Genomic DNA, 18,906 nt, shown 5'->3' on the forward strand with positions numbered 1-18,906 from the left:
TCTTCATGCATGGGGGAGTGGTTGAAGAAATCCACCATAGTGGGGAGACAGGCTCTTGTCTAAGATAGTATCTTGGGTCTACTCCAAGGAGCTCATGGGAAAAGTAGAATTCTACACCCTGTTGGCAGGAATTTCACAGAAATTTATAAATGTGTCTTTGGGAAGTTTGTTTTTGTTGAAACAGTATTTTGATAATATCTTATATTTTCCTAATTCTTTGCACAGATTTTTAAAACATATATTTTCTCACTTAATTGCATTTCAGTTTTCCCCATTTGGTTAAGATGAGTTGATTATTTTGGAAGTGCTCAGTACCAAAAACAATGAGGAAATTTACAACTGGAACAGAAGAAAGAAAAATTGAGTTCTTTGTTGAAGTACTTACTTTTATCATGATGAAATTGGGCCCTCAGTAGAAAGTGCCCTTACACAGAGCATCAAAATAAGAAGTCTAACTATGTAACACAATGTGTCTATGTAGATGGATGGCTAGTCTACTTAGAAAGAAGCCAATATGCTTTGTTGTGATTGTGAAGTGCCTCACCAGGGTAGGCTTTAGCATCTGTGCCAAAACCTCACTCAACAGCTGGTGAACTCCTGAGAGACAACCCACAGAGCAAGTAGCTCAGGGACAAAATTAGACTTGGGAATTTCCTGCCCCTTAATTAAATTTCAACTGCTTTGTACAGTGACAGGGCTCCAATTAGAGCATGAGTTCAAAGAGAATCGAACATAGTTACCTGTGGCTATATCATGAGCTTTAATGCAGTGCAGGGTTTGGACACTCTGAAGTAAGCCTTCTGTATCTACCTTCACAATGACAAATCTAATTCATATAAATCATGAAGCCTGGAGGGAAAGTTTCTTTTCTTCATTGACTTTTTTTCCCTAAGTGTTCTAATCCACGTATATGAATCACACATAAACACAGTTCTTGAGAAACTATTTTCCCTTTGTTCAACATGAAGCGTACTTACGACAAAAGCCATCCACAAAAGCTGGCCTAAGATTTTTCACACACACACCAACAAATGCTAGCACTAAGTAGCACCGGCATGCTGTAAGCATCTCCTTTACATTTAATGTTCTCAAATAGTAATAAAGACACTAGAAAAGAAGAGGAATGCATTCTGTAATAATCTCTCTGAGGCTCCCACATTCTCAGTGTCTCCCATCTTCTCACAGAGGAATACGTAATGATTTCTTCAAGATGTCACTTAAAATTTGTTCCCCTTTCCCTCTACTTAAAATTAGTGTGGAGCATCCATTTTAAGTCCGCATTTTCAAAAAAGATCAACTGAAACTTGAACAGGCAGAAGGAAAAAATGTTTCCACTTCTACCATACTTAAAAGAAGTTGGGCATCTTTTCATATTTTTCTTATTAGCACTGTAATATGAAACATCTGTAATAATTTAGTAAATTAAATACATTAAAACAACAAATAAAAGAAGCTGTAATGAATAAAATACAGAAGACCCCATGCGGCTGCCTGTTCTTTTCTTGACAAGCAGCGCAGTGAAGTGGCTAGAGCTGGCGGGAAATAAACCCACGAACAGGATTGAGAGCTGCTGTGTGCTAATATGAAAACCAGCCTTTATTTATTTCATCACCTTTGTAACAATGTTAGGTTCTGCCATTTCTCCCCATATATATATATATATATATATATATATATATATATATAATTCTCTGAAGAGCAAAACAGCAATCTCATAACTTCTTTTTCCTTTATTGTTCTTGCCTAATCCCATTTTCTCTTACCTGCCAGATCTCATAGTCAGTCAGAACTATCACTTTTATCCAAACTCTTACCTTTCCCCTAGATTACTGTAAAGCTCACTTTGAGCTCATATCTTTCTCTTTATCCAAAGTTTAACCAGTAGACAGTCATGAGCCACTTAATGACAATGGTAGTTCTGAGAAATGCATCGTTAGGCAGTTCTGCTCTTGTGTGAAGATCATAGAGTGCACTTACACAAACCAGACAGTATAGCCCACGACACAACTAGGGTATATGCTCCACCAGCATCGTCTATGCGGTCCATCATTGACTGAAACATAGTCATGTGGCATATGATTGTACAGTAGCAAGTATCTCTCAAACACAGGAACTTAGAGTGACAGACAACTGCTTTATAAAGAAAATCTAAATTCTTTGACCAGTACTTATGGGACTTATGGCAACTATTCATTTTTATAATTTCACTTATAGTCTTTAGCTTTATATAGGCCAGTTTCTATTATATCCCCATTTCATATACAACATTCACAGCTCATATCTATTCACTTTTATACATATTGGTCTCCCAAGAATGGATGATAGTCCACTCTTTCATCATGACAATCTATATCCAGGCACTGCAAACTCAAATATCTTCAGTAGTAAGGCAGGCAACATACTCACAATAGAGTAAATGATAGAATTAAATGCAAATGAGTAATACAGAGTATGGGTAAACTGGAAAGAGCAGGTCCCATATGAAGGCACTCAAATGAAAATTGTTTTTCAAAGTAGCTACCATGCTTGCCCAACAAAACATAAGTAGAACTGACTTGGCCTGGGAGCCATCAATTTTCAATCTCTAAAATTTATACATCATTAACTTTGATTAGATCTGTTAAAAAAAAATTGCCTTCAGAAAAATCTCCCTAAAGGTTTCCCTTCTTTGTCCTCATTTTATATTTCTTCAGTAATTTCTATGTAGTTTGCCTTCCATTGTTGTATATTTTCTTTTGCTGACTCTTTCACCCATATATGGAAACATTTTTTTCTTCAATTATATAGGACACTTATTTGGGGGAAACAAATGTCACGTGTTTTGATTATTCTTTCCCTCTCTCTTTGTACATACAAAAACATTGTTATTTGGCATCAAAATTTATTAAGCCAATATACTGCTATGGTAAGGTCTGCAAAATTGTCTCTTTTAACTTACATCAAGCACTCTCTCTAATTTCTTGGAGACAAACACATAGGAAAGTACAGCCCGGCCAGTGTGGCTCAGTTGGTTGAGAGTCGATCTATGAACCAGGGGGATCATGGTTCAGTTCCCACTCAGGACATATGCCTGGTTGCAGGCTCAATTCCCAAGGGGGATCAATGCAAGAGGGAGCCAACCAATAATTCTCTCTCATTCTGATGCTTCTATCTCTTTATACTTCTCTCTTTCTCTTTGAAAGCAATAAAAATATATTTTAAAATATATTTTAAAACAGGAAAGGGGATTTATGGGATTCAGAGTGATATTAAAAGAAGCAAACAGATGTGTTGGTATAGCTTGATGTTAATGTATACTGTCAAGAAAGTTCCATCACATAACAATAGTGTGTTGGATTGAGAATTCTCACTTGATAGCTTGGACAAATAATTTAATATTTTGGGGAATGTTTTCATATGTATAAAATATTATGTTTGGTGCATAGGGTGTGGAAAACATATGAGAAACTTTTCTCATAGACACATTTAGGAATATCGACCGAGCCCACAGTGATCCCAATAACTATTCCTCCCCTGCACCCCAAACTACAAAGATATATTTCAGGAAGCCATGCTTACACAATGTGATCCTCATTTCTGGACTACAACTAATTGGACTAGTAATGCGCATCAACCAATATCTCTCTGTGGTGGAGAGAAACAGATTCAGTATTTAACATTGCTGGGAATAGTTAATGTTGTAGCATATAAACCCTAGCCACGTTCTACCTTATTGCCCAGGATACAGAGAAAGCAGCATTGGAAAAATACTCCAGGATGAAGCTGGGACAGTGAGAAGTGGTAGAATCTATTCTGCCTGAGTTCAAGATGGACTTCTTACTATCAGTTCCAGTCATTCTGTTTTTAGTTGTTAGCAACAAATGGTCCTAACCTTCAAGATTCCTCTCTGCCCTCCAACTCTGTGAAGATAATACATTTAAGTTTTGTCCTCTGTATAAAAGAGTCTGCAAGTGGGAAAGCAGTTAACAGAGCAGTTCATTTTAGTGGAAACACCGAAACCACACAGTGAGCCAAAACTGTCTGAAAAGTTATATTTCCCAGGATAGAAGGCAGAATTTGCCATAATGATCCATATCTTTTTTACTTTCCACTTGAGGTGATGATATAGAGTTCAGAACACACACACACACACACACACACACACACACACACACACACACACACATGCGTGCACGCACGCATGCACACACAAAAAAAAGAAAAGAAAGAAAAAAGAAAAAGAAACTAAGAAGCAGTGAAGATTACTAAGATAATAACTGAAAGAGGATTTATGTTTCCCAGATATAAGAAGCATATGGATTCAAAGCACATTATGCATGTCTGTTCTTTGTATATATATAAGGAACCTGAAGAGAGACACTCAAATATGTTAATACCTAATTATCATAAAATAACCCATAACACTTTCAACATTGTACAGAATAAATGCTTACTGTGTCATTTTTTAAAGGAAATTATTCAAAATACTATCATAGGTATAACACCCTTAAGACATTGAGTTCAAATGACTTAATTTTACTGCTTTTCCAGTTCTGTGTTCTTGGAATTTCTAGCTGGTGGCTTCACATGCTCTTCTGTGAAAGTGAAGTAAAATCTTGTTGTAGGACAAAGGGCTATTAACATAGAGGTTGGTCTATTAAATATCAGGTTGTGCTCTTGGAAACACAACTATGAAGAGCCAATATGAAAGAATTGTCCCCCAAAGCAGATGTTTGTGGTAAGCTCCCAAATCAGAGCACCTCTCCTTTATGTTATCCTACAATTTTTTGTTTGTTTCTTACAGAGAGAGGGAGAGAGAGGAGGAGGAGTGAGGAGGGGAGAGAGAGAGAGAGAGAGAGAGAGAGAGAGAGAGAGAGAGAGAGAGAGAGAGAGAGAGAGCTCCCTTTCTTTTCTCCTTCAAACCCATTACAATCTGGCTTCTCCCTCCTTCACTCCCAGAATAGCATTCTTATGACAGTCTCCAAAGACCCTGCAGTTACAAAATTTAATAAGCACTTATCAATTATTATTGCAGCAGATTTTAATAGAACTCAAAACACTTACTGAATTCTATTTGAAATGCTCGCCTTTCCTTCTTGATGTGGCAATTACTTCATCTTATAACTCCAATCACTCGATCTCCTTCCCCCTTCTTTGGCTTCTTTTTCCTGCAGTGGGTCCTTTGGTGTGCTGGTTTTCCTCCAAGATGTTGTGCTCACACTTGCCTGTTCTTCTCTACTTACTCTTCCATGGCAGTTGTACCCACTCACGTAATATCAGATACCACGTATTTATGACTTTTGACTTTTTGTCTTTAATACAGACCCTTTTCTTGAACTTTATATTTGTTTTTCTAGACTCCACTAGATAATTCCCAAACACCTTAAACTTAACATATCCCAAATTAAAAGTTATTTTATCCTCTTTCCAATTCTGCTCCACTTCATTTCCTTAGATCTAGTATCCAAGTTAGAAACTTCAGAACCAATTCTTTGTTCCTCACTTGTCCAATCAGTCATTAAGTTTGGTGGAGTCTGTGGATATCTGTGGAATCCACTCCATGACCATTGCTTCTGTCTTACTCCAGGCTCTCATTATTTCCTGAAATTTCTGTTGCAGTAGCCTCTGATCTGATCTCCCTGTATGCAGGCTGTCCCACCTTTCCTTCCTCTTCCTTTTGTATTTTACATTGTTGCCTCTGATATCTAAAACACAAAACTAGCAAGGGCACTTCTCAGCTTAGCACCTTTAAATATATATATATATATATATATATATATATATATATATATATATATATATATATTTGTTGATTTCAGAGAGGAAGGAGAGGAAGAGAGCAATAGGAACATCAATTATTAGAGAAAAGTATCGATGGGATGCCTCTTAAATAAAACTGGAGATCGAGCCCACAACCTGGCATGTGTGCTGCCTGGAATCAAACCCTGACCTTCTTGTTCACAGATCGAGGCTCAACCACTGAGCCACACCAGCTGTGTTCAGCTTAACACCTTTTAATGAATTTTTATCATCTAATTTTAAAAAATCAGCTCCTTACCTTGATGAACATAAAAAGTCTTCCATGACCTGTCTCCTTCCACCCCTATTAATTTTTTTCTCTTTACTTTCCTTTACTCACTTCCTATGCTTCTGCGTTCATGGTCTCCATGCAGTTTCCCAAAGATGCCAATCTATTTCACACCTCCACGGTCTGAGACAGGCTGCTGCACGTGCCTGGAATGTGTACCTCACACATTCTTCCCTTCTTGTGCACCTAGAAAATTCCTGATCAGCATTTAAAAATTCCATAAACATCATCCTTCATGTGCATCTTCCCACAACCATTTTCACCCATAAGCACAGAGGTTTATGTCTCCATTAGCATATTTCTTCTCATTTGTTAGTTTATAGCATGAGGAGCCTTCCATCAATCTTCAAGGCCCCTAAAAGATGTCTTATTCATCTTTATTTTAGTATTTTAAACTATGATTGGCACATAATCTTGATTGAATGAATGACAAATCAATAAACACAGAAAATGATGTGGGGGAGGGGAGAAGGGAGAGAGAAAAAAAGGGCTGGTTGAAAGTGTTCTGTACCAGAGGATTATATATAACAAAATGCATCCATTTTCTTAAATCTCTTAAAAGCTAAATTTCAGTGAAGCAGAGAACTGCATAATAAAGCAAAAGTGTGAAAACCAAGCTCCTTTATTAACAGAAGTGGTTTCTTCACACAAGAACTTGAACTAAATTAGAGGACAAACTTCTGCCTGCTATTACTAACTGATGATATAAGAGCAATTAGCTCTGATTTTCTCACTGTTAATTCTTCCACTACAAAATATTTGGAAAACAGAACCCATCTCACAGCCTGTGGGGTCAGTTCTGCCCAGTGAACAAAGCACGGACGTGTGCGTCACCATCTACCTTGCAAAATTCTCTCGCAGGCTTGCATCTACATGCACGCCTCTGATTTTATAAGATCCTGTACGTGACAATAAACACATCAACTGTGTGTCTAGACTGCGAGGTCATATTCAGAAACTCATTACTTCAACAGGGGTGGAGATTGTGGGGGAACGCAGCCTAGATCGGGTGAACTTCTAAATAAAAAAGGCATGTGTGTTTTCATGCGAAAAGGGAACAAGGAAAGAAGCATGTTAACAAAAGAATGACTTGTCATGATTCTGGGAACTATTGGAACAAAGAATTGTAAACTTAATCCAATACTGGGTACTTGTAATGACCTATATAGCTTTTCAGGAAGAAGATTTCTACTAAATCTTGGATGAGAATGGGCTGAAGAGTAACAATCGAAAGTGCAGATTAAGATCAGTTTGCAAAAGAGATTTCCATTTAAATTTATAAATGTCTTCCCTTGGACAATATGTGATGTCAGATTGTAAAAAGAGTGATAAACTGGAAGAATATTTCTCCGAACAGAGAACAGAAATAAAAGAACTTCCCTGAGTCACAGGCATGGCCAAAATCTTTCCCTCTTAAAGAGTTTGTATACGGTTACCTCCTTATCCCTTACCATGCCTCACTTTTAATTCCATATCTTTCCACTTCCTATCTGTAGAAATTGTTCACATCTTCCCTAATAATTGATTTCTTTTTATTTGGGGGGAGGGGTAACTTTCCCAACTTTTGCACCAGGCACAAGCATAGCCAAATTCTGCTAAACCACAAGTCAAACTTGAACAAACAAGTGCATAGAAAACAAAAAGTAGAATAGTATTGCCTTGTGCTATTTCTAAACGTTAGCAAAGAGGTAAAAATTGATTTCATTACTATTTCCACTTACATCTATAAACTACCAATTGTGAATACAAATAATAAGTGGTAAGCTATTATTAATTTGTTTTCCATTAATTTGGAATTTATAATGGGAAAAATGCCTTTTTCTCAGGCCCAGATTCATACAACCCAGATAGGAGCTTCTGGCAGGAGTAATAAGGAATGTTTTGTGGGGTAATATATAGTTGAATTTCCTAATGTCAAACTCAAGTGTTTAGAATTATACTCTCAAATTCTCCATTTTCTCTTAAGAATCTAGTGATAATTTTATTTTATACAAGAGTTCTTTCTTCAACTCATTTTAATATGTAGTCTCCCTTCTGGGGGGTAATTAATTGCAAGTTTTCTTTCCATCATATGAAATATTTTTTCTTCTAAATTCCTGTTTAAAAGTTTTCATGGGAATGTTCCCTTTTTAATAGGATTATTAGTATACATCAAGATTTTAGAAACAGAATTTTTGACACTTAACCATCATTTTCCATCTGTTAAACTTTTTTAGCTCCTCTAGATCATTTATGATATGCACTTGACTTTATCTAGCTTTGTGGGTGAAAACATGTAATTATAGTTTAGTACAAAAGATATCCATTTTTTGACCCGCTTTAGCTTGTTTTGATTGTAGTTGCGTCACTTGATTTCTCCAGCATTTTTCCAAGGACTTCAAGTCCTTGTTTATTTTGTGTTTTAGAAGAAAAAAAATGTTTCTTATTCATTAAAAAAATCCAACAAATAAAAAATTCAAAACATATAAAAAGAAAACAAAAATAACCTGAATATCTTCCTTCAAAGATAACCCTAATCCACATGCTTCTGGAAATGTTTTCTGTGCTTATATTCATACATATTATCTTCCTAAAAGGAAAATAAGATACAGCCATGATTCTCAACCTGGGAGGAAGTCTGAGAGGAAGAGAGGGGTGTGGTTGGTGATTCAGACCACTGGGGAACTTTCTCAAAGTACACATGGTTCCCTACTTTACTCAAACATGACTCCTGCAAAGAGAAATCAAATTTCTGAGGGAGCAGAGAGAAAAATGAATTATATATCCACTTTCCAAGCCCTCCCTTTGAGAATCCCTGCTGTAAGGCCATTTTTTAATCTGCTTTTTTTCTTTTTCTTTTTCTTTTTTCTCGTTTACTTTATGTTGTAAACACTTCTCTGTGCTAAAGACAATGTATCAACTATTCAGCCAAGTAAACATGACTACATCTTATTTTAAGTGAAAAAATTACAGAACAGAGCCTTCAATATGTTGTCATTTATGTTAAGAATATATTTATTTGTACATAACACCTTTGAGAGGACATATGTCTATCAGAGAAGTTATCTCTGGAGCTTCTGAATATTGGAATGTTGAGGGCATTTTCACTTTTGTATTGTTTGAGAATACAGAGAATTTTGTGCAATAGAAAAGATTGTACTTTTGAAAAAAATGAATATATATAGAAAATCATTCAAATGGCTACTTTACACTGAGTGTATCAAGTTTATTTGTTAAAGTAGTCCCCTTTTGCATGACTTTTCTCTTTTGAAAACATTGTAAACAATGCTGCTTTGAATATTAGTGCATTTATCTCTGTGCAGATAAATTTTTAAACAGAATTCTTAATAATAGAATGGGTAAAGAGAAGGCATCTAATATTTGGAATCTGTTGTCAGATTACTAATTGAAAAAAAGACTGTATCAATTTGTTTCTACTGATGCGCATGTCCATTTTCTCACAACATCCCCAACATGGGATAGTCTCAATTCTTTTCATCTTCATAAATTTAATATGTAAAAAACTGTGCATTTTACATTTTTTGATTATTAATGAGGGAGAATATTTATTGATACATTTATTGAGCATTTTTTTTCCTTTGGTGAATTGCCTATTTAAGGTTTTTGCTCACCTTTCTAATGGGGGTGTACATAACTTTATTATCTGTTTGTAAATGCTTCTCAGATCATAGGTAGATGAATGACTGCCATATATTATGCCAACATAAAACTTATATGCCCTTTACCATTAGTTTTTATAGGTTTTCTTTATTATAAAGATTTATAAAGCTTATCCATTTATCTATTTTTGCTTTCCTTGTGATTGTTGGCTTCCCTCAAAATTGTAATTCAAAATCAAACAAATTATAATTGAATTAAAATAACACAAATTTATGAATAATTTACCTCTGTTAATATTATAGTTTATTATATGCATTTAAATCTTTAAACCATCTGGAAGTTATTTAGGTATTCTCCTTTCCTTTTTAAGCAAGCATTATTGTGCAATATTATGACCTTCATTTCTAAATATTCAACAAAGTCCAAGTGGTTATTGCATGAATACTACAATAAACATTTTGTATTTACTATTTTTATTTGTTTAATGCTATTAAAATATAGGTTTGTGTTTTTTTTAAAAAAACCATCATTTCTTCTCACACTTTTTTCTCTTCTTTTTGTTTCAGTTGTGAGCAAGGTATATTAGTTATACACATCATATATATACTTTTAAAAAATATGGAAATATAACTTTATTCTGTTTTTATTTACTCTATACCACTGTAGGGATTGTCTGATTATTTCAAGAGTAATTTAAAAATCTCCTAGCCTGGTTTTCCATAGTGCCTGACACACTGCAGGCCCTTGAGAATGATTTTTGGAATGGCTAGACTGACAAGACATTCAAAGTATTTATAGTATAGCAAAGAAATGGCATTATGATCTTATAAATGATGTGATGTTTTTACTGATGTTTCAACACGGGTTTGTTAAGCTTTCACTTACTCACTATCCCATGACATTGAAAAGCAAGTTATTTAACACCTTGGGCTTTGCAACCGCCATTTGTCATAGGAGCCTAGTCATTTTTACTATCTTCTTCACAAGATTGCTTGGTAATTAACAAGATAGAAATTCTGAAAGTACTGTGAAAGAAAATCACCTTTTACACACACACACACACACACACACACACACACATACATGCACACGCACACACAAATGCTGACATATAAACCAATAGCATTGGTTGTGCATGGTCTGTTGCTGTTCTAAAAACAAAGAAAAGCGTGTGAGACCATCAACATGTTTCCAAACAGTCAATACAGGTTTGTGATTTTGACTCAGAAGTTGAAATGAGTTTCCCACACAAAAATTCATGAAGACAGGTATCACCTGTCCCGCCAGACCACAGTGAGGAGGGGATTGATTGCAGGATAGGCATTTCCTGTGGGCTCTGCTGTGTCTGTGTTTATACGTGGTGAGTATTCATCATTCAGGGTTGATGTGTGCTGATGACACAGACTGCACTCTGCGGCTCGTCTCCGAGGCTCCACATTACAGCCAAGCCATTATAGGAAGAACTGCATTATGTAATAATGACCTACCTTACCTTCTTACACAATATTTCACACTTGTGAAATAATTTGTACGCACACGGCAATTATTCCTTACAGAATTACGGGGAAGAACCTAAGTGCGATTACTACATGTGACTTAAAGTAATATGTGCCATATCAATTTGTCATTAGAAAAGTTCATTTACAGAAATATGTTTTGGCAAACTTAAATATGCACGCTCTACAGCAAAATCGGTAGCAAAACTCAAGTTTATCCACACATATTTATTTAGAAACTACTCTGCCTCTACAACTGTGGTGAATGCAAGAGTTACTTGTTTTTCCCTAAGATCATAGTCTGAAGACTTGAAACTCAAAATAGATATAATTTAATAAAACTAATATTAACCTTAAGGGTTGTCACTCTCTCCACGAGTAAATCAATGCACATAAGGAAGGAGAAGCTGAGAGCCAAAATCAGATACCCAGACTCATTCACCTCCTCAAGTGATGGAGGAGATTGGGCATCCTGGATCCCCTCTTGAGGGAGGGATTAAAGCTGTTTGTAACAGGTGTGCTATTGCATCTTGAGATAATGAAACTCTTTGTGGCAGAGTTGGGGGAGGGGGGTATGTGCCCTCAGAATGAGAACTATATAGTCCCCACACTTTTTCAGTGCCTTCCTTGGGCTGAATGGATACATTTCCAAATGCCCACTCATGGATGGGTCCCTGACCAGATGATGGGAACCATTGGACTGTGGGATATGCTAAGAATGTACTCTGTCTCGTTAGTTCATTTTAGCTGTGAAGATCCACAGGGAGTCACATAAAGCAAAATTCCATTTGGTTAAGAGTGGTTGTGATTATCCATGCTTCTGACTTTCAAGGCACATCATTCCATTTCTGAAAGAATTTTGACTGTTTAAAAAAATTATTAAAACAAGAAGGCTAAAGCTTCTGTTCAAACATGTAGGTTGGACTCTTACACACCATAACCAAACCTCACAAAAATCATAATAAGAGGGTTAAAAGCTCACCAGGACCAAGAAAACAGGAGAGGAGACAGCACTGGATCTAAAGGATAAGCCTGATCATATCACTACCTATTCAAAACGTAGCAGTGTCTTGCTGCCTTACTTAGAGTAAAGTCTAAGGTGCTTGCCAAGGTGATGGAATTCTGCACAAAAACTGTCACCACCAATATTTTCTGATACCACCTCTTCTTTCCTGCCACACAGGCCTCTTAGCTGTTCCTTTTGCAAACAGAGCTAGTGCTCCTATTTCAGGTTCTTTGCGTTTGAATGTCTCTGTGCTTGGAGCACACTTCCCCTAGAAAATCTGCATACGTCCTTCCCTAACATTTTTCTGACTTCCATTCAAATGATACCTTATGGGAGAGATTTTTCTCTGGACAGGCCGTGTAAAATAGCAGTACTGCCACTATTATCTCTCTCACCCTGATCTATTTTTCTTCATAGCATTTGTGGCCATTAGACATATTTCATACTTTCATTTATTTGTTGCTTCCCTGGAACCTAAGTTTTAAGAGAGAGGGGCAAGATGTTGTCAGTTAACTGTCAATCAATGAATCAAGAAATGTCAGTAATATTTTTTTCAAAAGATGGAAAATATGTATAGGAAAAGTAACTGACTTCATAGAGAAGAGAAAGCTGAAACCTAAGGATGTGCAGGTAGGCTGTCAGCAGAAACCAACTGAGTCATATTGCAGAACCTAAAACATATGAGAAACTGGAGGCACCAGAAAACTCAGAAGAAGGAGGTGGATGGTAGAATTAAAAAATAAGTTGGTGAGGATCAGTTGAAATGCCTATAAGAGAAAAAACAGATCCCTCGTTTCCTCCCTAACTTCATATAACCAGGTGATTAGCTCTCTTCAAGCTCCGCAAAAGAGTAGAAGTTTAGTTTTTGGAGAATTGAAATAGATACAGAGGGAAAAAGAAATTATTCAAGAAATAAACTAAGAAGGTTTCCTAGTACTGAGAGATATGTGCAGTTCTGTTCTGAAGAAGCCCCCCGCCTCAAATTTCCTCCAAAATAAAAAATAATAGCTATCTACACTATTCCCTCTTCCCCCAAATCTCGACCCCTACAAATAATCCTTTAACTTTTTAAGCTATTTCTTCTGGCATTTCTAACTAATATGCTTATAATTATTATATCCTTATTTCCCCCCCTTATTTTCCCTCATCATTTTTGAACTCTTTGACTTTTTAGATTATATTATTACAGTACTTTGATTTAAAAGGAATAGAAGAAGGTGTAGCTAAGAAAGACAAGATGAAATTAAAGCACTTTGCAGATATTATTTCCCAACCTCTGCTTGCAATACTTGAAGTAAAAGGTTTCCAAGGTTTCATTCCTTTGTCTCAAAATGAGTAGTTCATTGGCAGAATTATTGTTATTAAATAACTAAATTTATTTGAACACTCACTATGTGTCAGGATTGTTTAATTTAATCCTCAAAATAGTCCAGTGAATTAGGCAGTGTTATTACATTCACTGTTCAGATGAGGAAACTAAAACTTGAGCAGCTTATTTAAATTGCCCAAGGTTATATGGCAAGTTAAAAAAAAATCAAGAAAGCAGCATAATTCAAAAGAGTAAGTTATTTATTCACTTAAGTCACAGGAGTCTCTTAGCCTGACCTATAAAAACTCCAGTAACCTCAGTGAAAATGCAATTTAGAAATTCGCAGCACTTTTTGAAAAATGTGTCTATTTATTTCAGAGAGATGAGGAAGAGGGAGAGAGGGACAGAAACATCAATAATGAGAGAGAATAATTGATTGGCTGCCTCCTGCATGCTCTCTACTGGAGATTGAGCCCACAACCAGGGCATGTGCCCTGACTGGGAATCTAACTGTGACCTCCTGGTCCATGAGTTGACCCTCAACCACTGAGCCACACTGGCACTTTTAATCTATTCCTGATGGACACCCAAGAAGCCTCCCACAGACAGCCTCATGCCTGAACTGTGGCACCCAAGGTTGGTCTCCTCTGAATCAAGTTTGACAAGAACCCTAAATGATATATGATGTCAGTGCTTTCATAATGTAAATATCACACTGAGACTCTGGGGCTTCATCAGTAAAAGTTCAAATTTATAAGGGCTTTAGTGAAAAGTCAAATTATGCAATTATCACCTCTCTGCCACATCTAATGAAATGTTCATCTAAGAGGTCAAAGGAGCAGTAGAGATAGAAGAATGAGAGAAGAAAGGGAACTATCCAGTTTGCCTTTTCAGTCTTCCTTTCCCAGCCAGTGTGAAACAGCTCTAAGCTCATGTCCTTATGACCAACTTTTTCAAGCAGAATAACAAAGTGGGAAATGTTAATATTGTTAGTACCTTTCCATTCCATTCTAATTATTTCAGTGCATTTCCATGGGTTTTGGATGTCCTCATTGTGCAGACCCGCTTTTCCCTCATAAAAGATGTACTTTTCCAGTGTTTCCTCCTCCATTGTTATAAGATTATAGGAAATTTACCCTGGTTGATCCCATGACTTTGGCTTAACATGCCAACAAGGCTTTGAACAGGGATTTCCTGAGGACTCTATGGGCCAATAACACCTCCCTCCTCTAGAATGGCACTGATATATCTCCACTTAAAGAATTGACAATTTGAATAGAGGAGAGAGGGGCTACTGTAGTCCATACTTAAAAACAGAACACTTAAGGGAAGTATTTTGTCATTTAAAAAAATTGGCCTTGCTTCTGATTTAGATGAGTAGATGACTTTGGTACTGTTAAACTATAATGGTGAAGACTGAGATAAGAACCAGCTTTTTGGAGGAAGATTAGGAGTTCAATTCTGCTGAACTAGAGCTAGAAATCCACAGAACAACCAAATGGAGATGTCTAGTAGGCCTTTGTTCTGTTCAGAGAAATGTTGTAGTAGAGTCCTAGAGATACCATGGAATCCAAACTGGGGGGACAGTGCCGAGAACAGTTTCGGTCTCATTCAGGGTGCGGTCCCATAGTCTGGACCTAAAAGACTGTTTTTCCAGACATCAAGGGATGAACGGAAATAGCTCAATCCTCTGTTTTAGTTTCCCTGCCTCCTTCTACCCTTCAGAGCTTTCCCTTCTAATTATCCTCATCTGTTTCTGCTTTAATTGCTTTTTTGGCTCATTGTTTACCCCAGTCTGGGGCTTGCAGATAACATGCTCCTGTGCCCACAGAAGACGCTGCTGATTGGACAAGACTCTTCTCCCATTGGGGCCAGGTGGTCAGCTATGCCTCTCTACCTAGTGTTCCCAGCAGCAACCAACAAGCAGAGCTGGCGCCAGAGATGAAACCTGCATCTCTCCATTGTCCTTGCCTAGGCTGATTCTCCAATATGGAGCCAATGGTTTGGGTTTTCTTTGAGATCTTTTTTTCCTCTCATTTTCTAAACATCCCTACACAAATTTTCATATTTCAGCTCCTCCTTGGTTACCGGCCATTATCTGGGGCTTCCAGCTTCCAAACCCAGACCACAAATTGAACGAACTGGAATTATGGAAGTGTAGTGGAAAAGCCATGATCTGTGAACTCAGATGTAGGTTCAAATCCTTGCTCTATTACAGTACTTACAAACCATGTGACTTGGAAATGTTACCTGACTTCCCTGAGCCTCTGTTTCCACAGCTGTTACATGGTGAAATGGATATCTACCTTGCAGGGTTGTTTGAAGTAGAGCTAATTCACATAAAGCTTGGTACATAGTACTTGGTCAATAAAAAATGTATTTTTATTATTGTAACCATTCTCTACTTCATGTATTTTCTCTAGAAGACCCTAAGTTCTTTAAGAGCTAACTGTGTGTGATTTATTTATCTTTTTATCTCTCACAATCCCTAGCATAGTATAGGTCTTCAATATGCCCTCAATACATTCTCTTGTGTAAATAGATCAATTACTTGATGATTTTTGCTGGGGTTGGGGGTTTGGGTAGAGATCCATTACTTTTATTTTAAAGAAACCAGGGTCTATCACAGCAGAAATGTAAGTGATTATCTTCAAAATGAAAGCATTTACTGAGTACTTACTGTATGCTATACCCTCTTGTGAAAAATTCACTTCACTCCATCCTTATAATCACATCTCCATAAAGAGGATGCTATTATTACCCACTAAACAAAGTAATTGAGGCAAAATTCTTGTCTGCGGTGGGAAAAGGGAAGATAGGCTATCAGCTAGCAAGTGGTAGCACAGAAATTTAAAATCAGACCATTTGGCTTCCAGAACCCATGTTAATTAAACCCTATGCTGTACATTTAAAGAACTTGAAAAAAAATTTTGCTTCTGGATGACCTCTACAGGTTTTGTCCCTAACCCTTGGTATTTACTTTTGGCTGGGGTTAGGTCTACTTTGGTGAAAAAGTTAGGGAAGCTATGCCTAAAGAAATCTAAGCTCAAGCAATTTCCTATTAAGCAGACACTAATTTCTAACATTCAAACTAGATTCAGAAAATTTTCTCAAAACAAAACCAAAAATTTACTTCAAATAAGAAAGCCACACTAGTTTGTAGAAAAACTATCATGTTCCTTGTTCCCAAGGTCTAACCGAAAAGTTGTTTATAAGCATACAGTGATGTCATTATGCGTTTCAGATTTGTTTCGTACATCTGCATATGCAAAAATATCCACCTTCCTATGTGTTTTTGGCATGCTCATGAGTACACCTGGAATTGTGACACAGCAGATTAAGCAGGTAGCGGCCACAGTGGGTGGTGAAGTTGGGATGTGCAAAGAGATAAACAGAAGATGAGGTTTAATATAGACCTCACCCAAGCCTTCCTTTCTTTCTCTTTTCTGCTTACATCCTGCAGGGGAAATTATGCAAACAGGACCCTTCTTTCTCCAGCTTATCGGCACCAAAAATGCTCTTATAGTTTGCCCACTAAGCAGGTTTGGGGAAAAGGTCTTAAAGAGTCTGCTCAAGCACCTCATGAATTCTTTGAGGGGCAGCTACAATTTTTATTTTTTCTTGACAATTTTTCTTAATATTCATATCTTGCTGTGTGGCAGGCTTTTTTTTGTTGTTGGTTTTTTTTTTGTGTTTTTTTTTTTTTAAGCATTTGATGATTAAGCAAGAAAAAGGCCACAGATAGTAGGCTTTTTTTTGTTGTTGTTGGTTTTTTTGTTTGTTTTTTTTAAGCATTTGATGATTAAGCAAGAAAAAGGCCACAGATAGTAACTGAGCAGGGATTTCAAGCTCCATCTAATGTAGAACTTAACCCCTTTAGTGGCAAACTTAAAACTTCCTACAACACAAGCCATAAAGACTGATGCCTAGAATTCACATCTTCACTGACTAAGCTGTACATGAACAAGGCAAAATTCTTGTCTGCAGTGGGAGAAGGGAAGGATATCTATAGGCAAGGCCAAAATGAAGAGCAAATTGGTGTCAGAGTGGGAAGAGCAGAAGAGTGAGAATCAGAAGTAAAAACCTTTGCCCTCACCAGTAACTAAAAGACCTCACAGGAGAAGCTCATTTCCTCTCTTGACCCTGATTTCCTCATTAGCAAAATAATCATCATAGCTAACATTTAATGAGAACTCAATGAAGATATCAGGTGCTGTTCTCCTCTCAACTATATTAATTCATTTTATCTTTATAGTAGCACTATGAGTTTAGTATAATACTCTCTTCATTTTTTTTTAATTAGAAAACTAAGGGACAAAGGGATTGAGTGACTTTCTAGGGTCTCAAAGCACATAAGTGATAGAGTCAGGGTTCTCACCCAGGCAGTCTGAGTCCAGAGTCTATGATATACTTTCATATCTACTGTCCTTTGCAATTCTAAATTTCTATTTTACTCTAAAGAGTTCTTCCTACCACCACTACCAAAATCATTTTCAAACTCACATATCTAAAAAGGTTCACTTATATGTGGAATCTAAAAGACAAAATTAAGCAAACAAAATAGAAACAGACTCATGTTACAGAGAACAGACTGATGGTTCCGAGAAGGGAGGGAGTTTAGGGGTGGAAAAGGTGAAGGGATTAAGAAGCACAGATTTTTAGTTACAGAATAGCCATAGAGATGAAAATTATAGCATAGGGAATATAGCCTATAATATTGTAATAACTACGTATGGAGCCAGGTAAGTTTTGAATTATCGGAGGACCTCTCTGTAAAGTACAAGATTGTCTGACCACTATGCTGTATGCCTGACACTAATACAGAATAATATTGAATGTAAACTGTAACTGAAAATTTTTTTAAATTAAAATTAAAAATTAAAGAGTTTTGAAAGCATGCTTTATAGAGTTACAAAAGAGTTACTATTGGAACAAAAAAATACAATAGTTTACTAGGATTATTCATATTTGTATTTCATTAAAAAAATTTTAGTTTGCACATATTTCCTTTGGGTGGAGTTTTTTATTTCTCATAGCTATAATATGTCAAATTATATTATAACTCAGAAATGAGAAAATTCAAAAGTAGTACTTACAGCATTGATGAAAAAATTTAAATATTCATGTACTTTCACTTATGAGACATAAAAATAACAACTAGCATTCATTAGAAGCCTTAAATTCATCCCAACACTGTTCAGAGTACTTCCTATGAACAATCTCATTTAAATCTCACTCATTGGTAAAGTGATAATCTTATGAAATATTATTCCCATTTTCCAGAGGGGTTAAATAACTTGTACACAGTCACACAACTGAGCAAAAACCTTGGGATTTAATCCAGACATAATCTTGCTCCAAAGCCCTTTTATTTATTCCTTAACTTCTCTATGTGGAAGGAAAGTGAAATAATGAAAGATGGGTTTTG

The sequence above is a fragment of the Pipistrellus hanaki genome (assembly GCF_964339955.1).
Source record: "Pipistrellus hanaki genome assembly, chromosome: 3".
Classification (NCBI taxonomy): domain Eukaryota; kingdom Metazoa; phylum Chordata; class Mammalia; order Chiroptera; family Vespertilionidae; genus Pipistrellus; species Pipistrellus hanaki.